The following is a 14,656-nucleotide window of genomic DNA, read 5'->3' as shown; positions in this document are numbered from 1 at the left end:
GAATGAGTCTTTCAATAATGTAATTTGGACCCGCATACCAAAAAATGTCTTTGTAGGAAGGAAAACTCTATGCTTGGGTGTTTGTGATGCTGTGATAACGTTTAATGACGGTATAAAGGGAAGAATTGGGGTACTACAGGTACTTGGTATCACTCCAGGTGCCAAAACACTGCAAGCCTTTCAGTGAATGGATCGACTTAGGAGCATGAAAGCCCAGCGTGCAGCAGAGGAAATGACTAAAGAAGCAAGAGGCAGGAAAAGAAGGTTAGTCAAGAACAGGATCCAGATAATGCTGATTATGGGCCTGGCTGTTTCTAGAAGCTGGCATGCTTCTATGTGTAAGTTAATATCAAATAAAATGTTTCAACTTGATTTGTCGGAAATGACATTTTTAAAATTATTTGCCCCATTATCTCAGGAACTATTACAGATACATATCTATAATTTTACACTATGTTACCACTTAGTATACTGCAGCTACTGAACCTCCCAAAATATCTCTACCTCTAACGGCTTTTTACTTACGGAAGAAAAAGTGGACTTTTAAAAGAAAACATTGAACAACATTTTTAAACAATCATAACTAGCTAATTATTTCTCTGTAGATTTTGATTCTGATTCAGTAATCAGAAAAGGAGTGATACTATACATCCCAAAAATTTCAGATCTCTATCTGTCACAGGTTCTGAGATAATGGGTCATCAATATTGCAAATTTAACACTGTGGGTATAGGACGTACGTACTCCCCTTAAGGAGTATCGTTTTGAGATTAGTGAGTCCCCACGTTTAGGACGATCGTTTAAACGCATTAACCCACAATGACCCTCGTCGAGAACTGGAATATGTGATGAACTGCGATCGTTCCATCATCGTGCGACATTTGTACAGAATGGGGAAGATACAAACATCGGGTATATGGGCACTGCATGTTTTAAGCCGAAATCCAAAAAATCAGCAGGTGACCATATGCGGATCTCTGCGGACTCGTCATCAATTGGTTCGTAAACAGTGTCGACAATTCTTATCCTGTATCGTTGCTGGTGACGAGAAATGGTGTCTTCATGCTAACATAAGGGACAGGAATAGTTGAGCTTAAACAAAGAAGCAACTCCACGGAAGACACTATTATGCATCTGGTGGAATAGCGACGATGTGTTTGTACTACGAATTGTTTTTTCGAGGTGTAACCATCAATGCCGACATTTATTGAGACTTCTTGGAGACACAGCCTAAGAAAAATACACAATCCAAGAACAACGACCAGGAAGACCAACGAAAAACACTATACAGGAGTTGGGTTGGGAAGTTATCCCGCACCCACCTTCTTCATCTGATATTGCACCATCCGATTTTTACCTCTTCCACTCTCTGTCCAACAGCCTTCAAGGAACTTTCTTTCCGGATGAAAATGCGCTTCGAACGTGGCTGGATGAGTTGTTCGCCTCAAAACCACTTTATTTCTACAGTAGCGGAATCGAAAAGTTATCCCACCGTTGACAGACTATCGTAAACAGTGAAGGCGAACACATTATTCATGACGAAAGTCTCTGAAGGTATGAATTTTAGAGCTCATGTTTACTGGAATCTTTTTCTTGATTTGGTCCGTACTACCCTTATGATGGTTACCTACCCTACAGTCTTTGTAACAATAGCGGTACATGTATTCCACTGTCTGTAGTATCAGGGCGATTTTCTCTTATAATTTTCGACTCGGTCATCCGAACCAGGCTCACTTGCTTCATATCGATACATTTGCCATTCTACATCGTCCCTGAATGTTTGGAACATCATCACGGAATCACTTGGTATACATCATATAAGTCTATCATCCCACGACTATTAAGAAATACGTCATTGGCGTACACTGGAAAGAAGTTCGTATAAGACTCGTCAGAGTGTAATGATATGAAAAATCACATATACATAAAACATTGGTATATATACTATAAGCAATGTATTATGAAGACAATTTGTCCTTCGCCATACAGATAACGCAGATGATGGGAAACGACCGAAACTAGTCCCGTAAAATAAGAAACTACAGCAAACAGCTTCTGTCAAACAATTAATTACTCATCCATACATATTATAAAAAAGGTATGTACGTATGTGCGTGTGTATGTATATCCAACATCTCCCCCAAACCACTGAACCGATTCCCATCAAACGTGGTACACATGTCGCTTGCTGTGAGACAACAATCGCTGTCGGGGTAAGAATAACATACCTATCGTAGTTCAGAAGAAATATTGAATTTAATTGATGAAAGGAGAAAATATAAAAATGCAGTAAGTGAAACAGGCAAAAAGGAATACAAACGTCTCAAAAATGAGATCGACAGGAAGTGCAAAATGGCTAAGCAGGGATGGCTAGAGGACAAATGTAAGGATGTAGAGGCCTACTCACTAGGGGTAAGATAGATACTGCCTACAGGAAAATTAAAGAGACCTTTGAAGATAAGAGAACGACTTGTATGAATATCAAGAGCTCAGATGGAAACCCAGTTCTAAGCAAAGGAGGGAAAGCAGAAAGGTGGAAGGAGTATATAGAGGGTCTATACAAGGGCGATGTACTTGAAGACAATTTTATGGAAATGGAAGAGGATGTAGATGGAGATGAAATGGGAGATGTGATACTGCGTGAAGAGTTTGACAGAGCACTGAAAGACCTGAGTCGAAACAAGGCCCCAGGAGTAGACAACATTCTATTGGAACTACTGACGGCCGTGGGAGAGCCAGTCCTGACAAAACTCTACCATCTGGTGAGCAAGATGTATGAAACAGGCGAAATACCCTCAGACTTCAAGAAGAATATAATAATTCCAATCCCAAAGAAAGCAGGTGTTGACAGATGTGAAAATTACCGAACTATCAGTTTAATAAGTCACAGCTGCAAAATACTAACACGAATTCTTTACAGACGAGTGGAAAAACTAGTAGAAGCCGACCTCGGGGAAGATCAGTTTGGATTCCGTAGAAACACTGGAACACGTGAGGCAATACTGACCTTACGACTTATCTTAGAAGAAAGATTAAGGAAAGGCAAACCTACGTTTCTAGCATTTGTAGACTTAGAGAAAGCTTTTGACAATGTTGACTGGAATACTCTCTTTCAAACTCTAAAGGTGGCAGGGGTAAAATACAGGGAGCGAAAGGCTATTTACAATTTGTACAGAAACCAGATGGCAGTTATAAGAGTCGAGGGACATGAAAGGGAAGCAGTTATTGGGAAGGGAGTAAGACAGGGTTGTAGCCTCTCCCCGATGTTATTCAATCTGTATATTGAGCAAGCAGTAAAGGAAACAAAAGAAAAATTCGGAGTAGGTATTAAAATTCATGGAGAAGAAATAAAAACTTTGAGGTTCGCCGACGACATTGTAATTCTGTCAGAGACAGCAAAGGACTTGGAAGAGCAGTTGAATGGAATGGACAGTGTCTTGAAAGGAGGATATAAGATGAACATCAACAAAAGCAAAACAAGGATAATAGAATGTAGTCTAATTAAGTCGGGTGATGCTGAGGGAATTAGATTAGGAAATGAGACACTTAAAGTAGTAAAGGAGTTTTGCTATTTGGGGAGCAAAATAATTGATGATGGTCGAAGTAGAGAGGATATAAAATGTAGACTGGCAATGGCAAGGAAAGCGTTTCTGAAGAAGAGAAATTTGTTAACATCGAGTATAGATTTAAGTGTCAGGAAGTCGTTTCTGAAAGTATTTGTATGGAGTGTAGCCATGTATGGAAGTGAAACATGGACGATAAATAGTTTGGACAAGAAGAGAATAGAAGCTTTCGAAATGTGGTGCTACAGAAGAATGCTGAAGATTAGATGGGTAGATCACATAACTAATGAGGAAGTATTGAATAGGCCTGGGGAGAAGAGAAGTTTGTGGCACAATTTAACCAGAAGAAGGGATCGGTTGGTAGGACATGTTCTGAGGCATCAAGGGATCACCAATTTAGTATTGGAGTGCAGCGTGGAGGGTAAAAATCGTAGAGGGAGACCAAGAGATGAATACACTAAGCAGATTCAGAACAGAAGGATGTAGGTTGCAGTAGGTACTGGGAGATGAAAAAGCTTGCACAGGATAGAGTAGCATGGAGAGCTGCATCAAACCAGTCTCAGGACTGAAGACCACAACAACACCATCGTAGTTCAGGAGATATGGCGACATAAACACCGAGATACGTGGAAAAGTGCCTCATCGTGCTTGACGTTTATATTTATTACTTGTTCGCTACTAACTCTATTCGAAATATATTTCACTGACAGTATCCATACATGCCGCTGAAATGTATGACGCATAGAACAAGAGATATGACATAATCAACGCTGAGGTATGTGAAGAAATGTTGCATAATACATGGAGTTTTAATACATTTATTCTTTACTACTAAGACATTCTTACAGTCACGTTAACTTTAGGAAATCCATGGCATCTAGCAGCGCTTTTGGCACTTTTCTACTGCGAAGCTCAAGCGGCTGTAGTTCGCCTACAGCCCGCCATAGAGACACTTAGGGAATCGCGTCGTAAACACGCGATGCATCTGCAACCAGCTTACAGAAACTGTCCGAAACTATGTTTGTTAATTTGGATATTGTACCTAAACATTTGTACATTATGTATATTTCATTGTACGACTGTTTCTTAGCTTCAAAGTTTTTTTCAGGAATACATGAAAATGAAATTTTTTCGATACTTCACTACAAAGACAATTCAGGTGTTTTGTTTTCGTTTCTAATAGAAAGTTGGCAAAATGAATACTAGAACAATGCCAGCTTTGTCAGCTAGTGTGGCATATTTAGAAGCTCTAAGACAGCTGAAAGCTTTATTTATTTCTCATCAGTTTATAATACACTGTGGTGCCAATGAATGTGGCCCGGAGAACAGAGTTCCAGGGTACAAAGAAACAAAGCGGAGGAAAAGAAGTATAGTACTAACCTGACTATAGCAGATGTCGAAAGTGACCACCATTCATCTCTTGGTGCTTTCGGGCCCTGGTCAGCAACTTTCTGAAGGCGGATCAAAGGTGGACTGCTGGAATTGCTCCATAGTTCCTGAATACATGTGATACCTCTTATACTTGAGGGATCTCCACATAAAGTAACTGCACACAACGCAGATCACGTGACCTGGATGGCAAGCTAGGGCCGCCACCAGACTGACCTCTGTGACAAGGTTGTGTAAATGTGTTCCAAGATTCGGCCGGCTGTATGGGCAGTTGCTCCATCCTGTTAGAAGTAACTGTAGGTCTTTTCCTCCTTTGTTAATGCTGTCGCCAGCCGCGGTGGTCTTGCGGTTCTAGGCGCTGCAGTCCGGAACCGCGGGACTGCTACGGTCGCAGGTTCGAATCCTGCCTTGGGCATGGATGTGTGTGATGTCCTTAGGTTGGTTAGGTTTAAGTAGTTCTAAGTTCTAGGGGACTGATGACCTAAGATGTTAAGTCCCATAGTGCTCAGAGCCATTTTTTGAACCATTTGAACCATTTGTTAATGCTGTCACTCGTCAAGACGACTTTTATTTGCCCCACTCTGCAGTAGAGTCGTGCCCACGACAGGTGGGTGCAGGTGGTGGCCGTCGTACCCACCGACCTCCGCGACGAAGCATTGTTGTCACCGAGCAGTGTGGCGATCTTGCGTCGTCGGCATTCTGTTGACAGCGTGAGCAGGACCTGAACAGCCGGGCCAAGTGACGGTAGCGAAAAAAGCGGGTTGCGAACTCCGACCTCAACGTCCGACTAGTGCATTGTGGCGCTGGCAGACGCCCCATGACTGTGTGGCTGGAAGGCTCTCAGTTCGACTCTCGGCAGACTGGTGATGTGGCTGGACCTCTAGGTGGTGGTCCTGTCAGGATGACGGTTGAGCGATGTCAGAGGCACACACTACATATGGGCCGACATGATGACTCGCCGGTCCAATGTCCAGTCTGGTCGGTTGGCCAATATATATGTGCGCCAGGGCAAGTTTGTCTTTGAATATCCTCCGCAGCTGTCACATACGCTTCATACCGAATGATCCCAGGTTACGGTAACTTTGTTTGGCATCGACCGGGCAGGCGTACTGTGGCTCCTAGTCACATGGCGTTTTATACTGTTGCGCCAGCAGGTTGCGGCATTTACGAGAGACAGATGGATTTTTCCCCCATATGTTTATTACTCCATTTCAGTGTTCGCATGATCGTTTTCTAAGTACTCTCCTCCTACTTGAGTGCCCTTTTTTTTAGCGTCTCTGCGAGTCCTCTAAACATGGTGCAGCCCGTTGTTTGTCAGGTCCTTGAGAATCGCCTCGTTTCCCTCGAGTATTGCTTCAGAGTTCTCACATAGAATTCTCGAATCTTTGCCTTTAGTGACGGAAATAAAAATCATCACAAGGTTAAGATCGGGACTATAAGGCGGATGCGATTCGGAGTAGCATTGAATTGAGGTAGAAAGTGCGTGACTTGATTGACAATGTGAGGTCGTGCATTGTTGTGATGAAGTCGCTACCCAGTCCGGGAAAGTTTTGGTCGTTTCCTTGGAAAGTGCTTCAAATGGCTCTGAGTACTATGGGACTTAACTTGTGAGGTCATCAGTCCCCTAGAACTTAGAACTACTTTCACGTAACTAACCTAAGGACATCACACACACCCATGCCCGAGGCAGGATTCGAACCTGTGACCGTAGCGGTCGCGCGATTCCAGACTGTAGCGCCTAGAACCGCTTGGCCACACCGGCCGGCAATTACCATGCAAAGAGCCAATATTTATTTGTAGTATGCTGCTGTAACAGTAACGTAAGCGGAAACTGCATGCTGGTAAATCATTCCATAACAGTCAAAAAATGTGATCGTCATCACTTTCCCTGCAGACGGAAGAGCTTTTGCCTTTTTTGGTGTTTGACAACCTGGGGCTTTCTGCACTGTGCTGACTCGTTTGCCTTCAGGATCATAATGATGCATCTGTGGCTCATCGCTGATAACTGATTTCAGAAACGCTTCCACTTCATCAATAAAGAGACGCAGCACCTCACAGCTTGTCTCCATTCGTACAGCCTTTTGTTCAGGAGTCAACAGACGTCGCACCCAACGGGCACATATGAAATGCTCTGCATTTGTTATCCACCGATCCTGATGGACAAATAAAGCAGCTGTTCCGTTGTTGTCTTCAGTCACAGCAGAAGCCGAAGCACCACATCCACCTCGCTTAAGATAGACAAGTCGGCCTTGTTTGAAATCCTTGAACCACCTAAACACTGTTGCACGAGGTAGTGCATATTCACTGTGTGCTTGCTGCAGCTTTTCGTAAGTTCCAGCAGCTCTATGTTTTAAACGAACACAGAAGATTATTGCCCTGGACTGCTCCTCTCGCGTAACTTTGCGAAATGCAATGCCCGTTTACAAAATAGAGCATTACTACCAACCTGTCGATACGGAAGTGCTGCTGTCTTTGAATATTGAACATAAAAACCCGCTCTTTTCAAATATTTATGGTACGCATGGGAAACTGTCACGGAAGCTGCAGGAAAAAGATCAGTTTCAGTCTTCTTTGATCAGGCCTCGTAGTATGCTTTCGGCAAGGCATTTAATGTATGGTGCAGGATAATGTAGTGCCGAACGAATATTTTTCAATAATTGTTCAATCTGCAGAGAGCTGTCCACAATCTTGACAATGCACTGATGGTACAGTAAAATTCATATGGAAAGTATGACCTTGTGAAATCAGATGAATCTGTTTGGAACACCCACCTACCTTATGAATTTCCGGCAGATTATGGAAGGTTTAGAAACAGACGTAATAATTTCCTCTTGACAGCTTCTGCTCGGTACACAACATTCTTAGAAACCTCCAGTTCCTGGGAGTGTCTCGGAGTTGATCCGTGTAGGAGGCCATGCAGAAGTCGGACGTTTGTCGGCGTTGCATAGTGAGGGCGACACTTTAAACGGTGGATTCAACTGAGGATAAGTCCGTATCGTGACCACGCGCGGAGCCCGCGCCGCGACGCCGTCAAACAGCCTGCGCAAGCGGACGCTCACCGGCTAATCCTCGTCTCCAACCCCGCGAACCGGCCTCTGGCGGCACGCGTGCCTGCTTGCCTGCCTGCCTGATAAGCACTCCTGAATAAACATGAGCCGGCCGACAGCATTCGCGGCGGTGCAAGTTAAAGACTGGCCGCATCAAGTAGCGCATCCCTAACCCCGCTCCTGCGCTAGGGCACGTAGCTGGGGTTCATTCCTAACATGTCATCATCATCATATTTCAAGTGTGTTATCAAGTTATTGGTGTTTCTATTTCATGCGATACATTACATTTTTCTCAATGTCAATCACATCATCCAGGATCTGACATCTTTTATTCCCGCTAAACTGTTTTTACAAGCTCCTCCTTCTTTCTTACTACTTTGTGGTGACGCAAGCCATGGGATAGCGATATGCACAATGGAGATGGCGGTTGTACTGTGTACACAAGGTATAAAAGGACAGTACATGGCGGAGCTGCCATTTGTACTCAGGTAATTCACGTGAAAAGGTTGCTGGCGTCATTATGACCGCACGGCTGGAATTATCAGACTTTGAACGTGGAATGGTAGTTGCAGCTAGACACATGGGACATTCCATTACGGATATCGCTAGGGAATTCAATATTACGAGATCCACAGCTTCAAGACGGCGCTGAGGGTACCAGGTTTCAGGCATTACCTCTTACCGCGGACAGCGAGCGGCCGACGGCCTTCACTTAACGATCGACAGCTGTGGCGTTTGCGTAGTGTTGTTATTGCTAACAGACAAGCAACACTACGTGTAATAACCGCAGAAATCAATGTGAGACGTACGCTGAACGTATCCTTTACGACAGTGCTGTGAAATTTGGTGTTAATGGGCTATGGCAGCAAACGACAGACGCGAGTGCCTTTGCTAAGACGACGATATCGCCTGCACCGCCTCTCCTGGGCTCGTGACTTTATCGGTCGGACCCTAGACCACCGAAAAACCATGGTCTGGTCAGATAAGTCCCGACTTCAGTTGGGAAGAGCTGATGTTAGGCTTTGACTGTGTCGCAGAGCCCACGAATCCATGAATCCAAGTTGTCAACAAGGCAGTGGGCAAGCTGATGGTGGCTCCACAATGGCGTGGGCTAAGTTTACAAGGAGTGGACCTCTGGTCCAGCTGAACTGATAATTCACTATAAATATGTTTGGCTACTTGGAGACCATAAGCAGGCCTTCAAGAACATCATATATACCCTGTAATAATTTTTCATTTGTTGCTGACAGGACGATGACGTCTGAAAACCTTAAAAACTACATTCTTCTTCCTTGAATTTTTACATCCTTGTCGTCTAGTGGTCAGTGGTAAGTCATATTTTATGAGTACAAATAGAAAATCATAAGAGACGGACAGCACCCTTGCCTCACCCTTTTCCCAGTTTTTCCGGTAGGTACTTTCTCCTCCCAGTTTCACTGTATTAAGGGTATTTAAAATCCATCTTCGCAACTATTATGCCTGTTTATTTCGCCAAAGGTGTTTCGTTTTGTTTACTTAAAACATATTCAGCGTAGGCGTTTTCGTGCACTTTTCGCTTACATCTGGAAGTGTCTCGTGCTTGTCCGTTTTTCAGGTGTTCCTTTGTTTGGCACTAATGTTTCAGTCCTGATCGCACGTTGGGTTGCAGTACCATATTATTCTTCACATGAAATGAAACACAACATAACACACCTATTGTTTGTCTACATACAAAGTGTGTCTGTATGTTTTGTATGTTTAACACATTCATTCAGGAGCACGTAAAGCCGGCCGGAGTGGCCGTGCGGGTCTAGGCGCTACAGTCTGGAGCCGAGCGACCGCTACGGTCGCAGGTTTGAATCCTGCCTCGGGCATGGATGTGTGTGATGTCATTAAGTTAGTTAGATTTAATTAGTTCTAAGTTCTAGGGAATTGATGACCTCAGAAATTAAGTCGCATAGTGCTCAGAGCCATTTGAACCAACCAGGAGCACGTAAACAAACACTTGTGGCCTTGCGTTGTATCGAATTTTGTATGGGACAGGAGGAAGGGAACTCCCTCTGTTAGTGCTCACATCAGTTCTTTCGCCCTTCTTACGTAGCCGATTTTTATGAATGCAGTTTTCGTCATCCGAATTTTCCCACTTCACCATATGTTTTGCATAGTCAGTTTAGTTTCTTTATCGTTTTTGGACCGGTTGATTTCAGGAGTTCTGCTGCAATTTCGAGTTCATCTCGATGCTTTATTTTCTAGCCTTTTCAGTTGTCCAGCAGTTTCAACTACATTTAAGACTTGTGAATGTGCATTGGTTTTTAAAAGGAAAGTCTGGCTGAAATCTTTATATGGGTACAGGACAGGCTAGAAGTTTTCTTGAAATACCAGAAAAGTTCTCTGCAATTTTCTTGGTTGTTAAGTGCCCGTTGTCCATTCCTGAAGCAGAGATTTTAGGGTTAGTATGTATTTAGCTTCAGTTTAGCTATTTAATGTAAAGTCCTGGTGATGTTTTTTTAAGACTTTTTCACAAACTCCACTACTCTCACATTGTCTTTTTGTTTGTATAATTAATTTTGAAGCTTTTGTGCCAGTTACAGGGTTTCACGCTTTTTTCCTTTTTTTTTTAGTGTCAAATATCTTATATCGACAGTTAACTGCCTGTTCACAATCTTCATTCCACCAAGGGTGTTTTTACTGTCTCTTTTAAGGAATTTGGTTGAGGACACTTCCGATAAACTGGTGTTTGTGTTGTCCCTACTTTTACACTTGTATTCTGTCGAAATGAAATGTTAACAGTACTAGCTGGCTTGCACTGCTAACAAATTTAGGGATTACTGACATTCTTTTGCTGAATTTTTGGAGCTTTAAATTTAGTTTCACTCAGGTTAGGTAGAAATCTATGTTAATATTTATTCCTTTGCGTTCTCGAATGTTTAAAACATATCTCTGTGCAAAGGACACCAGATTGCAATATGGTCGATTTGGAATTCTCCTGTATTCTGAGATTGCAATATGATCAATCTGGAATTCACCTGTATTCTTATTGGGTAATCACGTGGATTTTTAGGGAACTTTTCTTAAACTGAGTCAACATAAATTTGAAGTTGAAATTTTCACACAGTTTTACCAGTCCCTTGCTATTTTGATTGGTGTAATTGTGTGCAGGGAGTTAATCGATCTTTTCCCTGAAATTTCTTTCTTTACCTAAATGTTAATTAGAAAACCTCTTAGAATTTTCGTATAATTTTATGGTTGATCGTCATATGTGCATCAGTTACTATTTACGTTGTATTTGCACATTTCAAGGAAATTGTCATTTATTGTTGTTAACAGGTTTTACTGGATTGTGGAACTAAAAATGTCTTGGGAGTGAACGAAACACCAAGATGGAATGTACTTTTGAGGACTGTTTTGTATGTTTTATTGTAATTGTAATATTGTAATTTGCAAAATCCGTTTTGTTCCAATCTGGTAATCTAATTTCTAGCACGGCTGAAATTTTAAGTTTTGGCTCTTTAAGTGCTTCTCCTATTTTTTCATGTTTTTATAGTTTTAGGAGTTGATTTAAGTTGATTGTGCCAAATAAGCTTATGATTTTTGGCTTGACTTGGCCAGAAGACAATGACTTTCTCTGGTTTGGGATATTGCGTCTCCCCAACATCCCATAGACTAGTTGCAGCACTTCTGACGGAATATTTCTTGCCTCGAGGGATAATTTTGTTATTAATAACTGGCTCAATTACCGTTCTTGGAATTACATGGTTGAATGAAGAAAGGAAGATTATGGTTTAACGTCCCGTCGACAAGGAAGTCATTAGAGGTGGAGCACAAGCTCGGACTAATGAATGGTGGGGAAGGAAATTGGCCGCCCCCTTTTAAAGGAATCATCCTGTCATTTGCGTTACTCGCTCTCGGGCTATCGCGGAAAACCTAAATCTGGATGGTCGAGCAGCATTGGAATTTTGGAACAGTCGTTGTCCCGAATGTGAGTCCAGTGCGCTAACCACAACTCCACCTCACTCGGCATTACCAGGTTGAGCTTTTTTTTAAAAAAAAAAAATATCTATCTGTGGTTAAGACTGGAAGTGTTAGCTCCAGAATTTTGAATTTCGGCCGTATGTCTGGTGAACAGGGGCCAGTTGCGTTGGTGCTTGATCAAAGTCGTGCCCAAAGTGGATTTTGGCCTCTTCTGCTGCGTTCGTATGTACGCACGTAGGCGGCAGGTGAGTCGATGTGCAGTGGCAAGGAGCCGTGGACCACGTAACACTCATTCTGCCCCGTCTGTGTTAGCGAGTGCTCTGGGGTGGACATAGAACGTATTATAGCACTGAGTTTCGTGTTAGATGAAGTATGGCGAGAGCCTTAGCCACTATAGTGTTGATTACGGGCGATATACAGCAAACCCGACAAGTATTAAGTTAAGAAGCGACAGCGAGAGTATTCCGAGTACGTTAATTTTTCTATGGAGAGACAGATGCAGAAACAGTGGCCTATGACACTTCCCCAGTGTAGCCTGTTATCGGGGTGAGAAACAGCTGCAGTAAGATGTATTGGGCAGACACAGAGACCACACTGGCGATAATGCAAAGCCGGCCGGTTTGGCCGAGCGGTTCTAGGCGCTTCAGTCTGGAACCTCGCGACTGCTCCGGTCGCAGGTTCGAATACTGCCTCGGTCATGAATGTTTGTGATGTCCTTAGGTTAGTTAGGTTTAAGTAGTTCTAAGTTCTGGGGGACTGATGACCTCAGCTGTTAAGTCTCATAGTGCTCAGAGCCATTTGAACCATTTGATAATGCAAAGCATTCTCCATTCCTCTCTGCGCAGAATGAATAAAGCATACGTACACCTTCTTACTTGCGCACTACTATAGTTCCACTATAGCGAGTTCCATTCTTTCGTCTTGACTCTCGTTGACGTCTTCTCTGTCACCCACTTGAGAGACGCTTAAATACGCATAATACGTCGAGAGAGAGAGAGAGAGAGAGAGAGAGAGAGAGAGAGAGAGAAGGAAATTACATCATGTTGTTCGTCAGGTACGGAGAGTTTTAGACGAATTATTTGTGAAGAATTAAGCGTTATTAATTTTCACCAAGATTTTGGAGATCGTTGGACAGATTCTTTTCACTGAAGGACGCCGTTAGTGTGAGGTTTCGTGTCATAATTTGTTACAAATTAGGTACGTCTCTGCCGTGAAACAAATAATTCCAGCGAACCTAAATAACACTGACAAGGGAACGTCTCGGAACTCAGATGTTTGAAACTTGTTGTATTTCTTTGTACCCAATGTTCAGAACTCTAGTACTAATCTTCCAAAACAGTTCAATGCAACTAAAAATTTATCGAGAAAATCGACTTTGAAGTTTTCCGACCTTCGTTAATATACTAACGCAAGGTCGATTTTTTTCACGACAGGCTGCGTGGCTGTGGAATGTTCGCCTGCCACCTGAGGATTTTAGGTTCGATTACTGGCTGATACAAAAGTTTAAACGGATGGGCATGTTCTACTAGCAATTCCGTAAAGTTCAAAGTACATAAAAAGCGAAAAAAGTAGTAGCGCTTGAGACTGGTAATCGCAGGGTCGAATCTCGTTCCAATTAATTTTTCGTCTATTCTTTAGTCCAGTTCGCAATCCTACGTCATACTTCAAATATGTGCAAGTTAACTGATATCAAATTCTATTTTTACTAAAAATGCACGTGTTCTTATTTGTAATTACATATCGCACACAGATATCAAGTTTTCCTTGCAAAAATATTCTTAATTACCGATCTTTTATAAGAGACTAGCTTAGTGTCCTTTGATTCGCTCACGTCAGTCAAGGTCATAGATGTATGGTCTTTTCCGAATCTACTTCTGACCAAATATCAATTGTGGTAGCTGGAGTTGGAGGTCTTTGTTAATCCTGGCTTTTGAGTTCTTGTCGTGATATTTCCTTCTCGTGGCGACATTTCTATACTTTCATCCGCTAACACATATTTCCTTAGAAATCAAATACCAATTTTCATAGATTTACCTTCAAATACATTTTAGTATAACGAAATATTTTCGTAAAAATTTTGATCCCTGTTTCACCCCCTTAGAGGTTGAATTTCCAAGAAACGCTGAGACACGTACTTTTTTGCTTGTAACCGCGACGCCAAATAGAAGTCTCCAGAGATTTACTTTCAAAAATGCTTTCTTAATGAAATATTTCCACAAAAACTTTCACCCTTATTTTACACCTTTAGGGGAGGAATTTCCAAAAACACTGAAACAAACATTATTAAAGTATCGACCTGAGAAACCAAATGCCGAATTACATAGACGTAGCTTTAAAAATGCTTTAGTAGTTCATTAATAATGACTTATTTTCAAAAAATCTTTCACCTACTACTACACTCATACGGGTACAGCTTCCAAAACTACTGAAACACATACACTCCTGGAAATTGAAATAAGAACACCGTGAATTCATTGTCCCAGGAAGGGGAAACTTTATTGACACATTCCTGGGGTCAGATACATCACATGATCACACTGACAGAACCACAGGCACATAGACACAGGCAACAGAGCATGCACAATGTTGGCACTAGTACAGTGTATATCCACCTATCGCAGCAATGCAGGCTGCTATTCTCCCATGGAGACGATCGTAGAGATGCTGGATGTAGTCCTGTGGAACGGCTTGCCATGCCATTTCCAC

This window comes from Schistocerca piceifrons, chromosome 2 (genome assembly GCF_021461385.2).
Source record: "Schistocerca piceifrons isolate TAMUIC-IGC-003096 chromosome 2, iqSchPice1.1, whole genome shotgun sequence".
NCBI lineage: Eukaryota > Metazoa > Arthropoda > Insecta > Orthoptera > Acrididae > Schistocerca > Schistocerca piceifrons.
This window is presented reverse-complemented; position numbering follows the sequence as displayed.